Raw genomic sequence first — 12781 nt, forward strand, 5'->3', positions numbered from 1 at the left:
AGGTCGCTGATTGGCTGCACCTTGCTCAAGCTGTTTTCGCTCCGGGACGATCACACTTTTTCACAGCTCAGATTGGCATGTTGGTGAACTTATTAGCTTAGATTTCACGTTATTCATGCCTACATGAGCTGCATACAACTGCTCTAATCGGTAGGATGTGGACGGACATTGCATTCGTAAGTTCAGCTATGTTTTCGACTTCAAAATTACGTTGAAAAAAAATGGGAATTCGATAGTCGTTACCAAACTTGCATTTGCAAAAAGCTGTGTAACAATACTAGTCCCGTGTATTTAAGTTTATGTACTGTAGTCAGCAGACCATTGGGGGGGGGGGGGGTTGGTCTTTTCTGCACACCTAAAAAGTAAAATGGTTATGAATTATACAGGTTGAAGATATTTAGGCCTTGATCTTAATAAATAATGTAAAATTCATTCCGAGCAAGATGCTGAAAATTTCATTGAAATTGGATGACAACAAAAGTTATACTTATTGATGCCTGGCCGTACATGCCGTATGAAACTCTAATGTTAGGCTACTCCACTCAGTGACTCACGCGTATTGCGAGGTTAGTATTAGTATACTAACCTCGCACCATTAACCACGTTTGGCAATGGATTTCTAACTAGTGGGTCACGCGTGCTGTGATCCCACTTCTGGTGTCCACAACACACAACTTCTATTGCTTGATTTTTCTGTGCGCGGTGGCATGTAATGAACCTTTGAGTGACAAGGCCTAAAAAACTCAGGCAATGGTTCGTATAGCCAGCCATTAATCAGTATAGGTGAAGCAGAGGTTAGCAGTAGTGAAGTGTAGTGGAGCTTACACGAACCATCGCCTGCTGTACTAGTATAGTTGTGGTAGCCCTGGCCCCACTCATTACTAGTTCGAGGTTAGTGGCTACATATAGTTGCTACAGTACATGTATAGATCTATAGTACTAACCTCGTACACCGAACTGCATTTGGCCCTGGATTTCTGTGAAGTTGGCAAACATCGCTTCATTACAATACAGAATTAATATTTGCCGAAACTCCTCGCTACTCACCGGGGCGCTTTGCGGTGAGTAGCCATAATACAAAAAGTCAATAGTATATTTTTAATTAGGCCTAAATCAAAATCATATTTAAAAAAAAGCAAATTTGATTACTTTGGAGTTTGGACTAGAAAGTGACTTTGCGTGTCTCTTCTTTTTACGCAAATAAAAGGAAGCCTGATGGTTGCGCTAATAAATTTCACAGCCTTGATTCAGGCTCGCTTCAAATGCAGCTCCTCGGTAATTATGCCCCCGCAGACAAAGTCCGGAGGGGGCATTAAGCGTTGCCCCTGTCCGTTGATTCGCCCGCCCCCCCAATTGGTTTCCGCGCAATAAATCGAAATATATTTCGATTTATATATATTGATTTTAAAAAAAATTGGTGTGTAGGTACATGACACCATAGTACAGGCTAACTTTGAATTTGAACTTTGAGTCTGCAGGTCCAAGGTCACAGCTCATGAAATATCCGAGTTGGTTTCCGCATGATGACTTATGAAATATTCAACAGATTTATAAAAATTAGGGTGTGTAGGTAGATGACACCATATACAGGCTATGTTCGGAGTCGGCAGGTCATAGGTCACGGCTCATTAAATATGCAATTTAGTTTCCGCATGATTACTTATGAAATATTCTACATATTTAAACGAATTTGAGTGTGTAGGTAGACGACACCAAAATACAGGTCAAGTTCGAATTCGTAGTCGGCAGGTCAAAGTTCACGGCTCATTAAATATGCAATTTAGTTTCCGCATGATTACTTATAAAATATTCTACATATTTAAACAAATTTGAGTGTGTAGGTAGATGATACCAATACAGGCTAAGTTCGAATTCGGAGTATGCAGGTCAAAGATCACAGCTCCTTAAAGATATCTTATGAAATATTCAACAGATTTTTAAAAAATTTGGGTGTGTAGGTAGATGATGATGATGCACAGCATTTTTACAGCGGCGTAACAGGGTTCGGTGGCCAGGGGGGGGGGGGCAAGAGCCAAAAATTTCCCGGTCATATCATGGTATGAATATAGGCGTAATGGTGTAGTAAGGCGACTATTTTGAGAAGGCCAGAACTTACCTTTAAAAAAAGTTGCGAGCGAGCGAAGCGAGCGAGCAATTTTTTAAATACCTTTTTAATACAAAAATCCAATTTTGTGATAGATTTTGACATGATATCCAGATAATAAATTTATTTAATTCTTCTCTCTTTAGATTCCTTTTTTGTCACGGTGGTCTGTACGCCACTGTGAAGAGGATTCTTTGCAGCAGTAGCGTGAAGAGTAAAAAACAAAACAAAAAAACAACCAGGAGCGCAGTATAGAACATGTGCCAAAAGGCTGCTTTATATATATAAGTCCTGAGCGAGCGAAGCAAGCGAGAAAAAAAATCAACTTTTCATGAGAATCTAACTTTGAGCTATTTTTTAACATATTCAGTAATTAAATTCATATCCTACAATACTTTTCCAACAAAAAAGGAGGTAATTCCTCCTTTTTTTTGTTCTTGGCTGTAGAACTTTTTGGGGCCATGGCCCAACCCTTCCATACGCAGTGCTGTGTGTTTGGGGTCCAGGGCAGAGCCCCAGGAACTTCTTGATATCAAAGCCATTTAAACCTTGCAGATTTCCCCAATTTTAATCAAATCGCGGGCATAATATAGCTTTTACACAACACATTTATTCAACTCAGTTGCGTAATGAACCAAATATTTTGAGGGGGCAAAACATAGAAATGTGGGAAAAATTTGTAAAAAGTCGCCAGTGTGCAAAGCGAGCTGGAAAAAATTGCCTATTGAAATTAAAATCTAATTATGTGATAGATTTTTCCATTATTATCAGCATATAACACATTTCCTTGTTTTTATTCATTTCATTATACGTCATGTACGTTGTCTCCTATAAATTTCTTTTATATCCTCTTGGGTGTGGAACCACGACCCCCCCCCCCCCCGCCTGTATGGCAGTGATTGAACGTGATTGAACGGGGGCGTTATAGAGCCATTTGAAGATTATAAATGAAGAGCCCCTACTTTGTGGGGTCTGGGGCAAAGCCCCGGTAGCTTATTTGCATAAAATTTAGAAAACTTATAGCACAATGTTGTATGCAGTCTATCTTTCTTCCCGCTCTTTAATTTCAATCATCAGCAGCCCGGTCGTGTTATTTTTTTTCTTGTTCCTTTTCTTTGTTTTCTAATTTAGCTCTTGACTAATTACATTCTACCTTCGTTTCCCGCTATTGTTTGCCATTTTGTCATCTTTTAATTTATTTCCCACCGTGCTATTGCATTACATAGGCCCTTTTCTCAATGATTTGTTCTTTTTCAAATGTTAATTCTATCGTACATTTTCCCGCTTTCCTCCCTTTTTTACTAAAAACAGTTTTTTCTTCGTTGTCTTTTTCCTTTTCTCTTTCCATTTCCCTTTCCTCCTTTTCTTTCCCCTTTCCTTCCCCTTTCCCTTTCTTTCTCCCTCCTTTTTTTCTTTTTCCCGTTGTTTTTTAATTTTCCCGGTGAAATCCGCCAGGGGGGGGTAACTTGCCCCCCCTGCCCCCCCCCCCCCGCCTGTGACGCCACTGCATTTTTATAGCACCATATATCTGTCAAAGACATTCAAAGGCATATTGGAGGAGCCAGCCAATCTGGGTCGCCTACAAGGGCGCGCACACAGAACTGTGACCCGCAGGTCTCTCCTCCCGATAACTGGTTGGGGGAATGCAGGTGGACCACTACACAGGGTCATTAAATATGCGAGTTGGTATCCTCATAATAACTTATAAAATTTCAACAGATTTTTTAAAAATTGGGTGTTTAGATAGATGACACCATAATACATGCAAATGAGCCTCGAAATTCGAAAATTATAATATTACATAATAATTCATAGAAAATGAATTATATTGTACACAAGTGGGATAAATCATTCAATAGTAATTGTAATGCACAGAATTATAACAAGTGTTGGTAAAACATCACAAAACCATTCATTTTAAAGTAGTAAAATAATTGAATTGACAAAGATTCTACCACTTCAGGCCATCCATAATTGGACTCGTACTCGTCGCTTTCAGACCCTTCTCTCTCTAATATACGCATAGAATTTATAAAATCGTGTGTTTCGGTATCTAAAGAGTTTATTCATGATGATAATATTTTGATGGTGTTTGGAATCCTAAAAACCTGTATAATTATCATCATTTTAGGAAGAAAGCCTGTATGGTTTACTTAAACTATTCAAATTTTATATCTGGGGATACCCATCTCAATGTCCACATACATGTGATTTTTTTTTGTCATGAAATGAATTACTGATAATTTCATTTCATCAGCAATTTAATGCCCATGTCTGCATGTTTGAGTATGTTTTATGCATATTTTGCCTCTGCTATTATTTTGATAGGATGTATTTCCAAATTCATCACAATAATTGTAAGTTTTATCATAATTTTACTTTTTGAAAATTATGCTATTTTTGTTCCACCAATAGTATCGATATGACGATATCAATGGATTCTAGTTAATCCTTTTGGGTAAGATTGGAACTAACTCTGTGTTTAATAGATAAAGATATATGACTAACTTGTCCAGGTAATGAGAAATGGGCCCCTGCTGAGTAGGCCTAGAGTTTTTATGCCCCAGCAGACGAAGCCCGGAAGGGGCAGTAAGCGTTGCCCCTGTCCGTCCCCCCACTTGGTTTCTGCGCAATAACTCGAAAAATATTTAATGGATTTTAAAAAATTTTGGTGTGTAGGTAGATGACCACAAAATACAGGCTAAGTTCGAATTCGGTGTACGCAGGTCAAAGGTCACATCTCATTATATATGCAAGTCGGTTCAAAGGTCTAAATTTGTTAATTAATTATATATATGCATATTGGTTTCTGCATGATATTAAGTTCAATCATATTGAATGGATTTCTGATCGCGTTAAAGGGGAATCCAGCCTTGGCCATTAAATGTTGTGTTGGGAAGGAGAAAAATAAATTAAACAGAATGGTGAAAGTTTGAAAGAAATCAGACAAGCAAAAGAAACTAATACTATGTAGATTTCAAATTGGCAACTGGATAAGTAAATTATGACAAGGGGCAAGGACAACTTTCCCATAGGCCATGTACTTTATTATCAGGGATTAGTGGTTTTCTCCTAAGTACCCATTCCCCTGGGGCAGTAATCTAAATATAACCCAGGTAGTATATTGTTTTATGTCCTCATGAAAGAAAAATATTAATTTGAAATAAAACTTTTGGGAAAAAATCACATTTTCGCCATAATATGAATTGGAGTACATGGAAGAGTAGTCCTTGCCTTACATCACTATGACATCCCATATGCAGCCAATTTGAAGTCTCCATGGGTACAGTGATTACCAATATTTACAACTTTTAAAAATTCATAACTTTCTTGTTGTTTGTCCAATATTGTTCAAACTTTCACCTATCAACTTGTCTGATTTTTCTTTTCCTTATTATAAAAACAATTTTTTATTTGGGTTGGATTCCCCTTTAAGCGGGGGCATCTGTGTCCTTTGGACAAGTCAAATTTTCTTAATTATGTGTAATTGATTTTATGACATGTGTTTACATTTGCTGCAGATTCCCATTCAGCCGTTGGACTGAACCTGTACTGTCTGTAACACAGTATGGATGGTCAATATGAAGCGAGCTTCATTGAATTCCTCCAAGAGCTCTGTACTCCGTTCTGACCATTTTGAAGATGGTTGCTTTGACAGGACTGGGCAAGTGACTCGTCTTAGACAGGATGCTGTCCCAACCATGTTTGATTTCCTGCCTCGTCTTCAGAAGGTACAGTAGATCTATATCATACATGTGTTCTAAAGAAATATTTTCTCTGTATTATCTACCTTTGGTTTGATAGAACATTGCTTTAAATATTCCATTTTCAGTAGCCAAATAGAGATGAAAATTATCCTATTTGGGAGGGTAACCATGGACCTGGGCCTATACTGTGTATTTACAGTAAACTCTTACTAAATGAACAAATATATTAAAAATTTGGTTTACCCTACATAATAATCCTGGGCTACTTTGAGATTGCATAGCCCGGGGGGGGGGGCCTTTTTGGTCCCCCTCTTCAGATCTCCATGCACTGTCGATCGCAACGAAAACCGATGCACACGTCACCATCAATGTAATCTGCAAGCATGGAGCTCGACATTTTTTTGACCGCGTCACTCGTTTACTTTTTACTTTCAAGTCTTGCGCAACTTTTGAGACCAAAATTGTGACCCCCAGGTACAGGGTTCCGAAATTACGCAACATTTCGTAACTGCATGCAGAACCAAAATTGCTCAAAAACGTGTATTTGTGTACAAATCCAATGCAAGTAGTGTTTTTAGCCAAAATTTATAAAATGTTTCATATTTTTCCTTTTACTGCTCAAAATCAATTAATTTTATCTTGTTTATGGTAAAAAAAAACGTCTCCGACAATTTCCATTGAAAAAACAATAAAAAACAAAAAGTCGAAAAACACAGAAATACATAAGAAATTTAGAAAACAATAAAATACATAAAAAATGAATGTGATGTTGACAACTTTTTTAAAAATTAATTTAATCAGATGCCTATAAAGAGTAAGTGAAACAAAAATGAGCATTTTAGGGGCATTATTTTGTTAATTAGAGCAAACTTATGATTTTACGCATTAATTAACATAATGAGCAATGAGATTTTTCGCAGATTTTGATATTATGGTATTGTAGATAATGCCATGGGTAACGCGCGTGCCAATTTTCGTCGCGATTGCGAGATCAACGGCCAAGATCATAAGGGGGGCTGAATCAGCCCCCCCCCCCCGTCTTCTTAGGCGTCGAAATAGCCCAGTCTATTTAGGGTTAAAGATAAATCCCTTAATAATTCCCCAAATTCTATGATTTCTAAACAAATGTGCTCCTGAAGAAATGGTAAATCAAATTTCTACTTTTATGTATTTTATTGGTTCTATAATTCCATACGTATTTCTTTGTTTTGGGGCCTTATGTATTTTATAGTTTTTTTTCAATGGGATCACTTCGTGGCACTATTCCAATTATAAAAAGCAAGATTTGATTATTTCCAACCAATTAGTGCAAGAATAATGATGCATTTGTCAATTATGACTGAAAATAGAATTTCCATTGGATTAAATATGTATACAAAATAATATTTTTGAGCAATTTTCGGTCCAACATGAACTCATAAAATGTTGCGTAACTGCGTATCTGGGCGTCTCGAATTTTGTCTAAAAGCTCTGCGAGAATTGAACGAAAAAGAAAATTGTGGTACCTCGTTTCTCATTGTGGACTTATCGTGAAAAATGTGGATGGGGGGGGGGGCTTATTAAGCCCCCCCCCCCCAGGGGCTAGATAGGGTTAATATATCATCATGAATATTAAAAAAAAAAAACATTTATTTTGTTGCAAGTCACTGGAAAAGGTTTGATTCCTAAATAAATATTATTCTTCATGTATTATCAAATATTTAATTGAAAAATTTAAAGCTATCTTTTCATTCTTCTATCTGTTTTTGTTCAATATTTCTTATATGTTTCTTTTTTTTAATTCATTCATCTCGTACAGAATTCACCCAAGCCAAGGAATTCCCCGAAAGAAAGACGTTTTGATTCAGCAAACAACCTCCCAGATACTGCAAAGTCTTCAGCACCTTCATTTCTCGAGGACCACTCCTACTCAATATCAGAAAGTCCAAGAGAGGTAAAGTGGAAGATAACAGCAATAATGGACTGTTTTAAGAACTTGGAGAAGAGGCTGAAAACCACACACGAGAAGTCCCGCCGTGTACATTACTTGCTCTTAAGTTTGGACAAACATAACTTGCAAAACTTTACAACAAATAATTACCCCAATGTGCATTCTGATTATTTAAAATAGCTCAATGAAATAGTTTATCAGTGGGCATGTAACAAAAGTGAATTCATTAAATTTGAACGTGTTGCAAAAATGATGTCTTACAGTATATTCATTCTGACTTAGAATGTCAGAAGAGAAAAAAGTTTGTGAAAAGTAGGAATGACGGCAAGATGACAGAAGAATAGAACAGGATAGATCAAGGGGGACAGATAAAGGACAAGTCCACCCCAAAAATTGTTGATATGAATAAAAAGAGAAAAATCCAACAAGCATAACACTGAAAATTTGATAAAAAATCGGATGTAAAATAAGAAAGTTATGACATTTAAAAATTTTGCTAAATTTTACAAAAGAGTTATATGCACATTCTGTACACAGTCAGTATGCAAATGAGGAGACTGATGACGTCATCCACTCACTATTTCATTTGATATATAGAATAAGGTATATTCTAATTTTCTCCTTGTCATGTTAAACAAAATTTTATTCCTCCCTGATCATGTGGAATTAGCATTATTCAATACTTTTTTGGTTCAGTAAAGTTTGTCCTTATGGTAAAATCTGTAAAAAATGAAATATTGTATAATTCAAACAATAAAAAACAAAATAAACAGTGAGTGAGGGACATTATCTACTGTCTCATTTGCATGTCACTGAGTTGTAAATATTTTTGTTTTGTGAAAAATAAGTGAAAATTTAAAATGCCATAACTTTCTTAGTTTACATCCCATTTTGATGAAATTTTCAGCGTTATGCTAGTTTGATTTTTCTCAATTTAACTGAACCAACAATTTTCTTGGGTAAACTTGACCTTTACTAATGAGCTGTTGGATAGAGACAAAAAGATGAATTGAGATTGAGGGTGATAGAGAAAGAGAGACAGGTGTGGGGGAGCCTTTGATGAATGCCTGAGAAAGCGAACATTACCATAATTTTTTTTTGAGGATTTGGACAGTAATGAATAGTACATGTTTTTTCTGTTGGTATTTCTCAAAATATGTGTATGTTGTATGTAATGAAATGGGTATAATCCTTTTGTAAGATACACTCATTCAGAAAATATTAACTAAACAAAAAAAAAAGCCAAATTATATTTTACTTATTTTCAACTGTTCAGACACTCTCATATCAAAAGTACCCCCCCCCCCCCTCATTTCAAGGTATTGGAGAGAGAGAGAGGTTGGATGAGAAATGGATTGGCTGTCTGCAGAAAAAAATGCAGGGGGAGCAAAACATTTTTAGGATATGTTCAAGGGAGCGAAGCGACCGAGCAGAAAAATTATTCTGGGGATATATGTGAGAGAGCAAAGTGACGAGAAGAACAAATGCAGGGGCCAAAATATTTCGAGAATATGTGAGAGGGAGCAAAGTGACCAAGCAGAAGTAAAAGGAAAGAGGGACAAAAATTGTGGTATGTGTGAGGGAGCAAAGCATCCGATAAAAAAAAACAGAAAGCAGGTCAATCAAAATATTTTTCGAATTTGTGCTGGTGCGCGACACGTTCACTCCCGAGCGATAGGGACTTGTTTAAAAATGGCATAGGAAATATGCGTTTTCTATAATCATGGTAAACTGATAATATGGTAGAATTTAGGTGTTGTAAGAGTTAAATTCTGAATGAACTGTATTGGCTGGTTAGACATGCGCAGAGGATTATTTGTCTTTATCCATTTTTATTTTCACATTTTTCTTTTGTTTGAATTTATTTTCCAGGGGGTAAGCCCCCCCTCCCCCCATTCCTGTGGATACCAATGGGGCGGGGGCTTGGAATAGTGCAAGTTAGAGAGGGTGAATCTGAACTTTATAGATATCAAAAGAGAAAGAAAGAATTGTAAAATGAAAATGAATAAAAACAAAGATAGAGAGGGGGAGAGTGAGAAAGCAGGTGAACTTTCGAGGGGCATTAAAAAGTCTCAGATTAAAAACAACATTTTTGTTTTTGTAATTGTTTATTTTATCTACCCAGGGTCAGTCAAAATATTTTGGAATATGTGCGAGGGAGCGACACATTCACTCCCGAGCGGTAGGGACTTGTTTTAGGAAACATGCGTTTTCTAAGAATGGTAAACCCATATTTTAAGGTAAATTGCCAATTCGTCTACTGCCATACAGTCCACTCACCACATGGTCTACCTTCATTTTGTCTATAAATGCCATTTCGTCCAATAGCAATTTCGTTTACCACCCATTTAGTCTAATTCTATTAAGGCTAATGCCATCTCCATTAATCAGTTCGTCCAATGTTCATTTAGTCCAAGCCATGTTGGCTAATATCAGTTGGTCCAATATCCAAATTATCTACCGGATAATTGTCATTTCGTCTATCATTTCGTCCACCACCCATTAGGTCCAATAATCAGTTTGTCTAACAACCAAATCGCCCAGTTCGTCCAATTCTCAAATCGTCCAATAGTCATTTAGTCTAATAGCCAATTGGTCCAATAGCCATGTTGTCTAATACAAATATAATGCATCATCCGGGGGGGGGGATGAAATGACTTCTTAAATATACCTTGAAATTCCTGAAGATAAAAAAATATATAACTAGGCCTGCTATCAGGAATGGAATGATGCGGTACAGCATGCAGCCTCCTACCCCCCCCCCCCCCCCCCCCCGCTCTCTCTACCACATCACGCACACAAAAGGGGGAATTGGAGTGGTTAAAATTGATAAAATTGAAATAGGGTCCTTTGATTTGGAATTTACCCTCATTTCTTTTTTTTTTTAAATGCACACCTAAAAATGATAATCATCACTCATCATATAACAATGATAATAATTGTAATAATAGTAATTAATGATAGTACTAATAAACAAGAAATGTACTATAATAATAACGATAACAGCCTTGGACGGTACAAAAAAAATTAAAAAGAGAGAAAAGTGGGAAAGGATGGGGAGAACATTACATAAAAACATAAAATGTATTACAATGGAGCTTAAAAAAACACTAATAAAAGATTAATCAAACGACAGGTGTAAATTAATAACAAATCACAAGAGCAACAGGAGTCGAGGTAGCAATACACAGGCACCAAACTAGAAGGACTGCTAGTAGGAGACTATTCCTATTTGATTGTAGACGAAACGAATATTGACCGGGATGGCAATTGGACCCATTGATGATTAGACCAAATGATTGTTAGATGAAATCGGTTTAGACTAAGTGACAGTGGATCAACTGCAGTTGGACAAAATGGAACATAGACAAAATGTAAGTAGACTAAGTGGTCAGTGGCCATTTGCCCTTAGACCAATTGGCTATTGGACTAAATGGTAATAGACATAATGAAAATGGACAAAGTGGCTATTGGACAAATTGGCCAAAAATGCAATTAGACCAAATGAAAGTAGACAAATTGGTTATTAGACGAACTAGCTATTGGACAAAATGGTAATTGGAAGATGTGGAAAAGGAACAACTGATGGTAGATGAAATGACATACCATTTGGTGAGTGGACAAAATGGCAGTAGACGAAATGGGAATAAACCTATTATAGGCCTACGGTAGAATTTAGGTGTTTTACGAGTCAAATTCTGAATGAACTGTATTGGCTGGTAAGACATGCGGCAAGGATCTGTGTCTCTTATCCATTTTTATTTTTCAAATTTCTTTTGTTTGATTTCAGTTTTCAGGGGAAGCCCCCCCCCCCCCCCCTCCTGTGGAAGCCAGTGGGGCTGGGGCTTAGAATAGTGCACGATAGAAAGGGAAAAACCGGAACTTTAGATATCAAAAGAGAAACAAAGAATTGTAAAAATGGGTGAGCTTTCGAGGGGCATAAGAAAGTCTGAGATTAGAAACATCATTTTTATTTATTTCTTTATTCATTTATTCTGTTTTATTTACCCAGGGTAGCCTCTTCAGTACAAAACTGCTTTACAAGAGAGCACTGCACATCTAAATGTATTTATCAGCATTAATAGTTTATACATAATTTTTAAAATGAGCGCGAAGCTCAGGATAATGTTTGATATTCCAACCAGAAAAATTGGCATTTTAAGCATATAATCCCCTGCCCCATTGGCATCCACAGGAGGGTGGGCCTTTCTGCCTGGAAACTGAAATCAAAAGAAAAGTGTGGAAAATGGATGAAAGACAAAGATCCTCTGCGCATGTCTTACCAGCAAATGCAGCTCATTCAGAATCTAACTCTTAGAGCACCTAAATTCTACCGTAGGCCTACAATATGTGTTTACCATGCTTAGAAAACGCATATTTCTTAAGCTATTTTTAAACAAGTCCCTACTGCTCAAGAGTGAACGAGTCGCTTCCTCACACATATTCGAAAATATTTTGACCTGCTTTTTTTATCGGTTGCTTTGCTCCCTCACATACCCCAACAATTTTATGTCCTCTACATTTCTTCTGCTTGGTCACTTCGCTCCCTTTCACATATTCCCCAAATCTCTTGTCCCTTGCATTTTTCTTCTCTGTCATTTCACTCATTTCGGGGGGGGGGGGCTGATTCAGCCCCCCTTATGATCTCGGCCGTTGATCTCGCAATCGCGACGAAAATTGACACGCGCGTTACCCATGGCATTATCTACAATACCATAATATCAAAATCTGCTCAAAAATATTATTTTGTATACATATTTAATCCAATGGAAATTCTATTTTCAGTCATAATTGACAGAGGCATCATTATTCTTGCACTGATTGGTTGAAAATAATAAAATCTTTGCTTTTTATAATTGGAATAGTACCACGAAGTGATCTCATTGAAAAACAAGTGGAACGCCTCTGGCAGTCTCGCCTGCATTACGCAATATAATATAGCAGCAGTGCTAACTTTGAAAACTACTATAAAATAATCATTCACAAAAAATATTTTGACCTGCTTTTTTTATCGGTTGCTTTGCTCCCTCACATACCCCA

General features: G+C 36.9%; 1 long non-coding RNA gene across 1 annotated transcript; it reads left to right on the forward strand.

Moving 5' to 3' along the window:
• Positions 1-9796, forward strand: LOC135156788 (uncharacterized). The gene is made up of 3 exons (XR_010295817.1): positions 1-176; positions 5626-5835; positions 7610-9796. It is a non-coding gene; the product is annotated as an uncharacterized LOC135156788 (long non-coding RNA).
• The last annotated feature ends 2985 nt before the right edge of the window (positions 9797-12781 follow it).

This window comes from Lytechinus pictus, chromosome 2, assembly GCF_037042905.1.
Source record: "Lytechinus pictus isolate F3 Inbred chromosome 2, Lp3.0, whole genome shotgun sequence".
NCBI lineage: Eukaryota > Metazoa > Echinodermata > Echinoidea > Temnopleuroida > Toxopneustidae > Lytechinus > Lytechinus pictus.